Source organism: Protopterus annectens, chromosome 7.part0, assembly GCF_019279795.1.
Source record: "Protopterus annectens isolate FY-2018-M chromosome 7.part0, PAN1.0, whole genome shotgun sequence".
NCBI classification, from domain to species: Eukaryota; Metazoa; Chordata; order Ceratodontiformes; family Protopteridae; genus Protopterus; species Protopterus annectens.
This window is the reverse complement of record NC_056739.1, coordinates 12,996,762-13,009,842: the sequence shown is the minus strand read 5'-3', so window position 1 is coordinate 13,009,842 and position 13,081 is coordinate 12,996,762. Positions and strand designations below refer to the sequence as shown.

Here is a 13,081-nt window from a genome sequence, read left to right as displayed (position 1 = left end):
ATTTTTAGGGGTTTACTTCCCTCTAAACATTTTTTATAGCTACTGTGGCTCAGATCCCCAAAAGACAAGAAAAGAAAGCTACTGGGGCTCAAATCCCCAAAAGACAAGAAAAGAAAGTTGACTCTGTGGCCGAAGAGTCTTGTAAGATTTCACTGGACCTTCCTTCTGCTTCAACTTCTTCCTTGGAGCTTTCGTCTAAACCTGTATGAAAATCAGATGCAACAGCTTTGGATCTGAAGTTAAGATCTGAAAGATCCCCCCAGATCCATTCGCCACCTTTGTTCTTGGAACAGATCACATCTGGGCTCCCTTCACCCTTTCTTGAAAAAGTCTCTGAGACATCATTTGTGGCCTTCTTTTACCGCTTCCTGCCTTCGGTCTTCCAGGAGCTGGTCCGAGGCAGATGTGGTAGGATAATGAGGAAGTTTCTCAGGACGCAAATTCAAATGGGAGTCCTTTCAGCTCTGACCCCATCGGGTCTGGAGACGCTCTATAGAGCCACACCTTTGATCTTAGCTAATTCTCTGATTCGTGCTTTGGTTTCAGAGCCATCAGATCCGAAACCTTGGAGTAATCATCTTCGTTTCAGGCGATATTGGGTACTTCATCTCCAATGGTTCCTCTGATCTGTCTGACTCTGACTACCTTGGAACCAGATAACCCTTGGAGCTGAAGCCTCGCTGCTGGCTCTGTGGTGTTGGGTTCAACTCCAAAACCAGCAGTGCCATCTCTTTCCCTTGGAAAATTGGTGTTAGCTCGGCTCTAACTCCCTCCTCGAGTGGTTTGCCTGTGGGATAGTGGGAGCCAGCGATCCACATGCCAGCTCTGTTGGATCCTTTAGCTTCTGCTTCTCTCAGGAACTTTGCTTTTGAGGTAGGGGAGAGACTATTCTCTATTCATATAGTCCAGACAACTCTGTCCACGTTGGATCTGACTCCCCTTTCTCATTCGATTCTGCTTCCAGAGCCTCATTCATCCATTCCACAAGGACAGCCAGCCCGGACCAGTCTCCAAACCATCCAGCAAAGTATCATTATCTCTTCCATTACCTCGATTTGAGGGGGAAGAGTCCCCCAGGTCACCACCTGATGATGTCTCATTTGGAGACATGTTAGAGCTCCTCAAACAAAGGGTGGCTGGTCTCCTGAAAACCCTTCCAAGGAGGAATCAGTGTTTCTGGAGGCCTTTGGGTCTGGCCAGTCTACCTCTTGGGTGCCTCGGCTTACTGACAAACTCATAGATTTAGTTTCTCCATGAGCGTGGAAGGAACCAAACATATTTGAGCCTGTACCCAGTAGACCAGACCGCATCCTTGCGCCACCTTAAGATTGACCATACTGAAGTAAAGGCAAACCTGTTGATGCCATGGTCATAGTGGCAGCCACTAGAAAGGAAATGGCAGAAGAAAGTTCCTTTATCCATCCCCCTAACAAGGAGTGTAGGGTGCTGGACAGATTTTGGAAGCATGTTTATGCTTCAGAGAACTTTGCACTTAGGTCCCTGAATTATTTGGTACATTTTACAAGGCTTCAGAGAGATTTGATCAAAGGAGCTTACCAGATCTCTCTCTGTAGGTCCATTTCCTCCAAGGAAGGCAATACCATTTCCTCCCAGTTGACTACCCTTCTGTCTATTTTTAATTCGTCCATGAGGCTTATTTCTCATGCTGCTAAAGGTAGCTTATGGGTGACAGGTTCAGGCATCTGCATTTGGAGACATGCCTGGATGCACTTGTGTGATTTTGCAGAACCCTTCAAATCTTTTTTCATCAATGCATCCTTTGATGGAACCTCATTGTTTGGACCCAAAGTGAAATACACCCTCTCTAGGTGCAAACAGGAAGGGAAAATCTTGTCTGCTGTGGGCATACTTTTTTTTATTCCTCAACAATCCTTTTTTTGAAAAAAAAAAAGTGGAAGCAGAAAATTGTACTTCAAGAAATCCCAGGGTCCCTTTCAAGATACACGTGGAGAGAGTTTTTCCAGGGGCAGGGGGGGATTTCAAATGGAAGATGCCATTCCTGTGACAGAGATGGTTCACATAATCAAATTTCTAGAGATTCCTTCTGTGACAGATCCTGTCACTGCTGGATGGAGGCCTGACTGTCCATCTCTGGAGGCAGTTGGGGGTTGTCTGTCCATACATCACAGTGCTTGGTTAGAAATCATAGAAGATTCATGGTTGTGGAGGATAACATCCAGAGGTTTTATAATGCCATTTTCCCACCCTCACCCTTCTGTCCTTTTCCAAGAAAATTCCTGATGTTCCACCCAATCAGAGGAAAGCAGCAGCACTAGAAATAAAAAAGCTGATAAAAAAAATTGTCATCCAAGAGGTCTCCCAAGACAAGAGAGAGCCCAGAACCTATTCAAGATTCTTTTTAGTGCCAAAAAAGATGCGGGACTTGAGGCTAATTTTGAATCTCGGCAAACTGAATCAATCGGTTCAGTATACAAAGTTCCAAATGTTCATGCTTCAGTCCATTTTACTGTTTCTGCACAAAGAATGACTGAATGTGCTCAGTAGATCTTCAGGATTCAGACAAGTTTCTGGTCCAAAAGACTGTGTTTGCACTTGTTTCCTACCCTTCCTGTAGCTAGTCTAGTCCAGATACAAATTTGTTGTATCCAGGACTGTTTGTAAGCTTATGAGCCCCCCAAGCCTTTTTGTGTTGGAGGGAAGCCTTCTAGCTTATCAGTGGGAGTGGGAGTGGTAAGCACTAGGCAGCCTATCTATTTATTATTTATTTTATTTATTTCAGTTCAGGAGCCCGTTTTCAGTGGAGGCCCAGGTAGAAAAGCTCCACATTACATAGTAAACATTAAGATACAACAGATTAAAATTAAGATTCAAAGATACAGTTACATTATAAATCAGAGACATGATGTGGTACATTGGTTACATAGCATGTGAGTCATGTGCTGACATAAGTCAACACTCATCTACTCATCAACTACCACAAGATGAGTGCTTTCTGGCCCAGAAATTGTAGTTTATTGGCCGTTTGGGTATTTCTTTTTCCATCTCTTTCAGCTTTCTGGTCTAAAAGCCCACGTTTACACTTTTCCCGTCTTTCTTGTAACTAGTATAGTCCAAATACAGATTTGCTGAATCCAGGACTGTATGTAAGCTTCTGAGCCCCCCAAGCCTTCTAACTTATCAGTGGAAATGGTAAGCACTAGGTAGCCTATCTACCACAAGAGGAGTGGTTTCTGGCCCAGAATTTGTAGTTTATTGGCCGTTTGGGCAGTTTTTCCATCTCTTTCAACTTTCTGGTTTAAAAGCCTGTGTTTGCAAATGTTTCCCACATTTCCTTTAACTAGTCTAGTCCAGATACAGATTTTCTGTATACAGGACTGTTTGTAAGCTTCTGAGAGGTGCCAAAGTTTGCTCTTCAATTTTTTCCCTTAGATCTGCTAGTTCATTAGTCTAGCACTTTATTATACCAGACTTCTTCTTGTAGCAATTATTGTAGCACACAAAAGTGCTACCAACAGTAAACGTTCTATAAGGAAACAGCTCCAGTACTTATTATTAATGCCCACTCCTCCAGGCATGTCTAAAGATCAGTTCCCTGTGCTTTCTCCTATTAACCTGGTGAACTTTGGCATCCTGAGGCAATGTAGCAACTGCCTCATATATACCGACAACCCTCTTCTCTTACCTCCCAACACTCAGACTTGTACTTATATATCCAGATTGGAAGCCACACACTCTCCAGCCAAGACGAGAATAGCTGGTCAAGAGAAGAAGGTCAACACTTGCACCGCACCACATGGAACACATAGCCCTCCAGGACACACACCAGTACTCCCTTCACATAAAAACACAAACCACACACCCACCTTTGCGGAGGCTGTCAAGAAAAATCTACCCAAACAACAGAGACCTCCAAGGCAGAAACGCACTCGACCACCACAACACACTAATCACGAGACACACAACTCTTCTCCTAAACAGTGCGCCACTCAACCAAAGGCCCTAAGGCAAAACAGCATGCCCAGCACATTAGTCATAGTTGACTCGATAGTGAGGCACACTGATGTCTCACTCACTAGGTTGAATAAGGAGAAAGTAACAAGTCAGCTGCCTGTCAGATGCCAGAATCCGCCACATAACGCACGCACTCAGGTCCCTCAACAACAGGTATAAATATGACTCTGTCATTGTATATGTGGGTGGGGTGAGAATGATCTGAGATGTACCTACCTGGACTACATGAAAAGAGACATGGAGGAGCTCTCGGATTATGTAGCCCAGGCGGGTATGACCCTAGACCTGAGCAGCATCCTACCATCACCCAGAATGATACCACAATACAAGCAGAAAATGATTGATGTTATGTTGTCCCTGTCTCGCCTTCCTTCTTGCTGGTTGGGTTCAGAGCCAATCCTTGGCTCTGACCCATCTGCATTCTAAGGCTCGAGAGCTTCCACTGGCTCGAGGCTAGACCCTTTCCCAACATGCCTAGCAAGAGTTACCCAGATCTCATTTGCCTCTTGAAGCTTCGGGATTGCTGACGACTGGATCAGGCTGAGTTAGATTGTTTTTTCTAATTATTTCTTGTAAAATATTATTATTTGGTAGCATAGTTAGTTCTGTAGGTCAATAGAATCTGATATATATTGTGTAAATTAAAATGCTTTTCCCCAATATATTGTGTGTACAGTGAAAGGAAATGTGCAAGGCCAAAAAAAAAAATTCAAAATAATATGCTTGCTTTGCAAGAACAGTTATGTTCAGCTTAGATATTAATAACATATAGCTGTGGGCATTACTGTAAATGCATCCTGTTATAGAAAAAAAGGAAGTTGACTTTCTTGGCTTTCAGATGCAGAAATAAATAAATAAAACACAGATAGGTCAAGTGATGCAAAGATGACGTGGAGCAACTTTTGTGAAGTCTTCAGATACAGCAAGGACCAAAAAAGGGCATGAAATAGCCATGGACTTTTTCATGACACAGACAGAAACCAGAAGAACAAGTCACAAGGACATTAAAAATAACATTGGTTGAAAAGAGTATATAAACTGGACAGTATGTTTCATTCAGTGGTGACGTCTTAGACTAAGTGTGCCTTAGTCTATTTATCTGTCTAGCTGTGTTATAATAGAATTGAAATAGCTCTGACAGAATTAACTGTTTGGCAAGAATTTGTTCTGAGACAAATAAAGTATAACAGATACAGTAGTACAGAGTTTGTCTGGTCTACTTTTGGACATTTTCTCCAGACATTTCTTCAGAGGCCAAATAAAGACCTCTGCTTGACATTTCTTCAGAAAAGAGATACATTTCTTCAGTGGCGAGCCTTGGCCAGTGACCATATATCTGTTACCAGCAGTTAATATTACAGAGGGATCCCTACTACATACTACATTAGTTCAACAGACTGACAGTTCCAGTGCTTTAACAGAGAAACCGTTCCAGTTCCAGTACTTCATTGGTGGACACAGAGCACCGCCGTGGAAGCTGTCCTGCGTCGGACCACCTACAATTCGTCTGTAGAGAAACACTGTCCTTTTCCAGATTGACTTCAGCCTGATCACCTGCTTGTCTTCTGCATAAATTACGGTACTTTCTTCACAGTTATAACATGGATGCAAGTACAGACAGTTAACTTTACAGTGCCCACATATTGTATATATAAATTTACATGGTTCAACCTTCTGTGTCACACATAAAATGTATATCTGAAATGTTTGATGTTCAGACATTAGATAACAGTTGTGTTTGTAAATGTATAAATGCCTATAATCCACACACAAAATGTACATGTGGAAGTAACTTCCCTGACTTCTGTCTATCTTGTCACAGGAGTCTAGTATGTAAGCCATAACATAAGATAAATCCTATTCTGATAAACAATCTGTTTGACTGTAGTATTGTAAGTTCTTCACATAAGCAACAGTTAAATGTACCTTCTGCAGTCACCTAAATCTCATACAGTACAAGTGTATGCAATTATTGTTAGTAATGTAATAGACTACATAAACATGTTATTTATAGTAAATATTGCAAATGCACAAAAACAAGAAAGTTCTAACATAGTACAGTGTGCTATCAATATTAACCTTTTAAAGAAAAGGTTTTCACAGCTTTTCAAAATTTCCCTAGAGACAGTAGTAAGGGACAATAATGCCATTTAGAGAAACAGACTCAGAATAGCATTCAGACTTTACATAATGACATTTCTGGTTTAACGTAACAATCAGAGCCCAACAACATTTACTAAAGGCACAAAGTACAGAGGTTAATCTGACAAGACAGTTAAAAGAAGCCCAGCAAGGTTTACATTGGGCAGGGTCCAGCAGAAATAACAGTTATTTCTCCTGCTGATATATCTCAGTAGTCTTGTTTATTACAGACTCTGCCTCAGTGGCAAGAAAAAAAATAATAATTGTGTTTCAATATGGTGGCATTTAAACAATGGTTGACATACACTGTGTTGTCTATTTCCAATAATGCTTTATTTAAATTTTTTTTTTTTTTTTGCATTTACACATGCCAGTTTGGGTCAGAAGGGGAAAGGTAAATCATCAACAATGTTGGCAAACCCCTAAAACATGCTCCAGTATGAGAGTTATGGGCATTAATGCCAAAAATGATTTACAGGGAAAGTTTAATATTGTCAAAATCAAAGCACATAAAAAATATACAGGAAAGGCTACAGTGAATGCTTTGACAAATAGCAAAGCAAGCAGCTAAAACAGGTGAGTGTCTAGACTCACGTAACAGGTTTACAGACAGTCTAAATAGCATGACAGAAAAAAACAAAATAATGTTTGATCAGGCAAAATGTTATGTTAAAGCAATTCCGTCAGACAGTTAATGGCATTCTGCAAAATGCAGATGCAGCTTTAAAATCAGTTTCTGCCTGACAGACAGATACAGACTCTGAGATTAAGCCAGAGTGCTAGACAGTTTAAAAAAGTATGCAGTATTGCAGATGCACATAGGAAATGTACAAAAACAGCTTGTAGACTATGTGGTGAAAGGAAGGGGATGTAATCCATGGTCTCATATAAAACAAACACGGGGAACACAAGCAGCTTTTGCTCCACCAGGGTTACAGACAGATACACAACAAAGTTCAGAAAAACAGGTAATATGTTTTACTTGTAGGAAAATAGGTCACATTAAACACAATTGTCTATATTACAAAAAATGAAACAAAAGTCAAATACGAAAGAGTATCTATGCAGATAATGGTGCTTCTTCCAACCTCAAAATAGGGAAAGAAATCAAGATAAAGAAAATACATTAAGAGACAATCAGTCAGAGGAACAAACACAGACGGATACATAAAAAATAAAGTATACCCTATGAAATACACAGAAAACCTAGATCATGGTAGGCAATAGGCATTAAAGCAATAAATTAACAAAATACAGGTTATCAGTTGGCAGCAAAGTACAGGGATCTTTTAAAGCAATGGAAGACACTGTTTAGTATACAAAACTCAATGTTAATTCATTAAATAACGGGGACAGTAAAATACAAAAAAATACTTTACTGGTTTAATAAGCCAGGACAGATTCAGAATAAATACACAAATAACCTACAGCCATACAGACATAAAGCTAAAGATAATACAGATACAGTAAATACATTTAAAGTAGTGCAAATGGTATATGCAAAACTAAACAATGCAATTAAATGTTGGACATATAAGTCCACATTTACGTCTGGAAATGGAGTAACATTTAAGACAGTACCTATGACAAATCCTAAACGACAAAAGGTTCTATAGTAACAAGAGAGGGTCAACCCCCCCCCCCACATTAAAAGTACAGTATGTCTCCAAAGACAGCTTATGCATACAGCAAACAGGATCAGTATTGGTAAAAACAGTGACTGTAATGTCATATTTTCAAAAGAATGTATTACATAAAATATAACAGCAAACAGTCTTATAAACAAACTAGTACAGCAAAAACATCATTAGTCAAACTGGTGTAACTGCCATCCGGGTAATAATACACAGCAATACATACAGGTAGTAAAGTACAGAGTCATTAAAACTTAGACAAATAGCATTTTTCAGCTAATAAAAATCCAAGCAAAAGCAGCACACCATGTTGGTTCATAAAAATCAGTGTAAGTTAATAACAGTCAAACAGTATCAGTACAGTAACAGTCTGTTAACAGTCTTAAAAAGTTTAAATTTGTTTCTATAATAGCAATCTATAAACAGAACAAGGCACTCTATGCAAATAAAACAGTTGCAAAGAAAAAATGAGGAGAGATACTCAGATATAATAGATCATGAGAACAGGGACATAATCAGATACCTGATTTCAATACATTTTGGACATGCAAAATTTGTTTGCAAAGGCATATGACAAGTCAAATTGTTGGGTTTTTAGCTACATCCCTTACAGAGGGAAAGAGTTGTAAAACAATCAGCCATAAAAACATTTACAGTTGATGAATAATAGAAAAAGGGATACTCTGTTTTCAAAAGAACTATGGTCATGTAAAAAAGCTTGAATATAGGAGAGTTCAAGATGGCCGCCGAGCACTGAACACAAACTTTCTGCTGCTCCTGTATGAACCAAATCGATCCGCTCAAAAAAAACTTGCATCTGGCACCGAATTGAACAGGAAAGGAGTATTTCTTCTAAACTACACTTCATGGAAAAGACCTATAGCAACATTTTGGTCTAAAAAATAAAATTTTATCATTTTTTTCTGCAAGGGCTTACCTCTACTGACTGAAGGCCGCAGCCACATGGTGGCATCCTTTGAGCTGAAGGACTGAGTTCTGAGTTCTAAACAAGAAAAGTTAAAGGAGAATTCTTTAAGTCACTCCCTGTGGTCTAAACCTACACTTTAATTCACCCAGTGATGGCTAACCAACAAGAATCCATGGATGTTATAACTTCTAAAACCAAACTCTCTTCTCTAATCTCACCTGAAAAGGATGTAACAGCTAAGAGGCAGAGAATAAATAAATCAACACAGGATTCAAATAAAGGAGCTGCTAAATCTAAAGGTGAGACTGTTCTTTCACTAGATGACCTTAAAACAGCATTACAGCCCTTACATGAAGATTTCAAATTATTCTCAGACATATTAAATTAATTTGGTTCTAATCTAGACCAAATTACATCCAGAATTAATCTTATTGACAAGAAAATTGAGGAGAATTCAAAGCAAATACAAGACTTACAAACCAGGGTAAATAAAAGTGACAAAATTATTAGTGACTTACAGCAAGAAATAATAGACTTAGAAGCACACAGTAGGAGAAACAACATTCTAATACGTGGCATTCCTGAAAAGTTGACCAAGTCCAACTACCAGTCATACTAACTGAGATTTTTGAACACATTATTGAAAATAAAATCTTAGCTAAAGAAATCATTATTGAAAGAGCTCATAGAGCATTACGAAGATCACAAGATGAGGGTGTCCCTAGGCAGATTTATGCAAGGCTACTAAATGCTGCACATGTTACCACACTCCTCATGGCTGTAAAAAAGAAAAGTAACATTTCATGGAGAGGTCACAGGATTACAATAGCACAGGATTTACCCCAACCCATTAAGGTTCAAAGACAAGCTCTAGCTCCTTTTTGTGCCTTGTTAATCAAAAAAATTATGCTTTCAGATGAAATACCCAGCCATCCTCTCCTTCAGCTACGGGAATCAGAAGTTTCTAATACATTCTTCAGATGATGCAAAAAAAGTATTTATGCAAGCTTTCAAGGAACTACCGGCTTAACTAGCTATCGTGTTAAAGATAGTAAAATAATATAATCAAGATAATACAGTATATGCTTAATAGCTATGAATTACTGTTAAGACTAACAAATAGTATAACCAAGATGAATACACCTACAAAAACCTATCTCTGCTGGCTTTTTAACACTGTTAACTGATTCTAACTTACCCTGTCATCTTCCCAGCTTATTTTTACCATCATCTGGATGTCCTGGCATTTTTTTTTCTTTTTTTTTTGTTTTTATTTTCCTTTCTAGCTCTTCAGTAATATGTTGGCCCATTTGTATCAATGCATGAGGCTTCCTGTGGCCTGTTGAGGCCTTATTTAGAGCTCCATAAGGGTTCCCTAAGCTCCCAGGGCCGTTTCAACATTCCATTACCCAGAACGCAACAGGAACATCGGCCGATGACGTCACTGGGTCGGAGGTCGCAACAGAAGAAGAAGAAGCAGTGCATTCCTGGGAACGCTAATATCATGAATTAGAGCTTAAGGAAGAAGAAATCGATCTAAAACAACACTTTCTGGACACTTCAGGATGGGGGTAATTAAATGGACTATAAAGAACTCTGATCAGGGTTATTTAGCAGCCTAATCTTATGTTTAAGTAATGAATATATTACAATATAGTTTTTTTCTAGCAATACAAGTACATCAGTTTGTCAGTAGTAGGGTTGCCACCTTTTCAAATGGCCAAAATGGGACATTTTTGGTACAAACATCAGATTTTACAGGCCGACACAGACCCACAGTCAGTACAAAGGATAGAACTTAACTTTTTTGCCTAAATAAAAGCTTATTCTTGTTGCATTTTAGTTGCTTATTCTGTTTCTTATAACATTTAGGTATTTTAGATACAGAATAACTGTTTTATGCAACTATTACATAAAATATAGGAAATAATTTTGTCCTAAAATCTCAGGACATTTGCCATTTTTGAAATTTTTTGTCAGGACACAACTGCCCAAAGAGGGGACTGTCCCTCGCAAAGTGGGACAGTTGGTAACCGTAGTCAGAAGTCTTTCATATCAAACTGTATAGTAGCATTCAAAGATGGCCGCCATTCTGTAGACACTGCATATCTACAGCTCTACAGATACTCGTAATAAAAATTAACCCTGAGGATATACTGCAAGATTTTTTACACTAATTGTTGGCTATAACTATTCTACTACAACTAAATATTGCTTGAGAGGTGAAAGAACCGGAGGAAATTAATCAAACTCACAGGATTAGATCTGATTGTCTGACTCTGAACAGAGTATTAAACAAAGGAACTGTCTGACTAGTAATTGTGGATATTTACTAGTTAGTTATACTAGAGTTTTGCTTTGCTTCACAATGTCAAAAGAAGACAAAAATATGGAAACAACAACTAAAACCAAATTATCAGCACTTCAGTCACCAGAAAAGATTCAACAATAAAAAGGCAGAAGACTATAAAACAGCAGGAACTTTTAAAAGCTGGAATGACAAATAAACCGGATCAGCTGGCTAACATGGAAGATATTAAAACTGCTTTGTTGCCCATTCAAGAAGCTTTGAAAGAACTATCAAACCAGGTACTTTCTTTTGGTGCCACATGCAGTCAAATTCTTGAAAGGATGGATAAATCAGAAGCTAGAATATCCGAAAATGAGGACAGAATAACATTGCTTACAAAAAAAACAGACATTCATGACCTGGATATTCAGTCTATGCAAAATAAAATTCTGGACTTGGAGGCAAGATCCAGAAGGAACAACATAATTATTAGAGGAATTCCAGAAACTATCCAATATAATGATTTAATTTCTACCATCATACAAATACTTGAAATATTGTTCAATGACTCTGACATTGCTAAGCAAATAGTTATAGAAAGAGCCCATAGAGCTCTCAGAGAAACACAAGCCTCAAATATTCCTAGACCAGTTTACCTCAAAATACTCAACTACCAGGATGTAAATAAAATAATTCTAACTGTTAAAAAGAATGGAGGTTATATTATGTGGCAAAATAATAGAGTTTCTATGGGACAGGATTTACCATTGCAAATAAGACAAGCCAGACAAGCATTATCTCCATATTGTAAGTTCCTCATTGAAAAGAACATTAAATTTCAAATGAAATACCCTAACACATTAATCTTTGCAGTTGATGGATCCAAATATTCCATATCTACAAAAAAAGAAGCAAAAGTTACCTTTCTGAAGATTTTTAAGTCTCTTCCAGCTTCGGAAGCTTAACCTGGCCATCCAGTCTGTTTACAGCAACGTGGATACTGGGATTCCATGCTTACTACGTCTCGAGGCTTCAAAATCCTTTGTTTGTTCTTTTTTCTTCACCAGGCCCCTTGGCAAATATTTACTTAGTTTCTTTTTGCAGCTCCAGCTCATCCACGAAGATTTTCCGAACTTTTATGGCTTCTACGAACTGTGTCCCTTCGCGAAGTAACAGGAAGTCCTTTAGGTGCTGCTGAGGGTCCGCTTTCGAGGTGGCGCATCCGGAAGTCCGTCCGCATAATGGTTTCCCCATCGCGAACTCGAAGACAAGATTACATGATCAGGAAGTAGGAAGATCTCTGTGGAAGAAGGGGAAGCTAGTTGGACTGTAAAACGAGTATCCGTGGACATTTAATGTATGTTACAGGTTTTATTTCTTTAAAGGGAACTGTGAATCCATTCAGGTAGGATTACAACTGAACTAATAATGTACTGGTTAAAATGTGTTATTTAACTGATATTTTAGAAGTAGGATAACTTTATCATAGTTATTCTTTTTTTTTTCCTTAGGTAGTTTATCCTGAATGTGGTTGTGTTAATAACATTGTAGTATAATGTATTATTTAATGTTAAGTTGTCAATCTCGCCTTCATTCTTGCTTGATGGGTTCGGAGCCGATCCTCGGCTCCGACTCGGCACTTGCTAAGCTCGAGAGTCACTTTTACCAGCTCGAGGCAGCCCCATATCCCATGATGCAAGGCGGTAAGTACCCAGATCTCGTTTGCCGCTTCGCTGATGAGGTCCTCCTTTTACCAGCTCCTGGTAAGTGATTTACACACTACTTCTTTGCCCCTTTTTTCAGTTTAAACTCATTTTTAAAGTTAAAATTAATAGTTTTAGACTAGTTTTAGTCCTTTCCTGACTAAATTTCCCTCTACTAAAACTTTTTAGTCAGGCCTTCTCCCATCCCATCCCCCCCCCTTGTTAGGGTGTGTGTGTGTGTTTGTGAGACAATACTTTTTCCCTTTTGGGATTGTAAAATTTTCTTGGACAAGTGTTGTGTGTTTGTGTTTTACAACATGTCTAAGGAAAGGGTCTCAGGCTTTAAGAAGTGTGACTCGTGCTGTCAGAAAATGTCTCTGACAGACGGTCA

At 38.8% G+C, this 13,081-nt stretch overlaps 1 protein-coding gene across 1 annotated transcript in view; it reads left to right on the top strand.

Moving 5' to 3' along the window:
* LOC122805771 (synaptonemal complex protein 1-like) overlaps positions 1-13,081 on the top strand; it is a 5,909,626-nt gene that overhangs the window by 4,457,933 nt on the left and 1,438,612 nt on the right. The gene's annotated exons all lie outside the window — the stretch shown is intronic.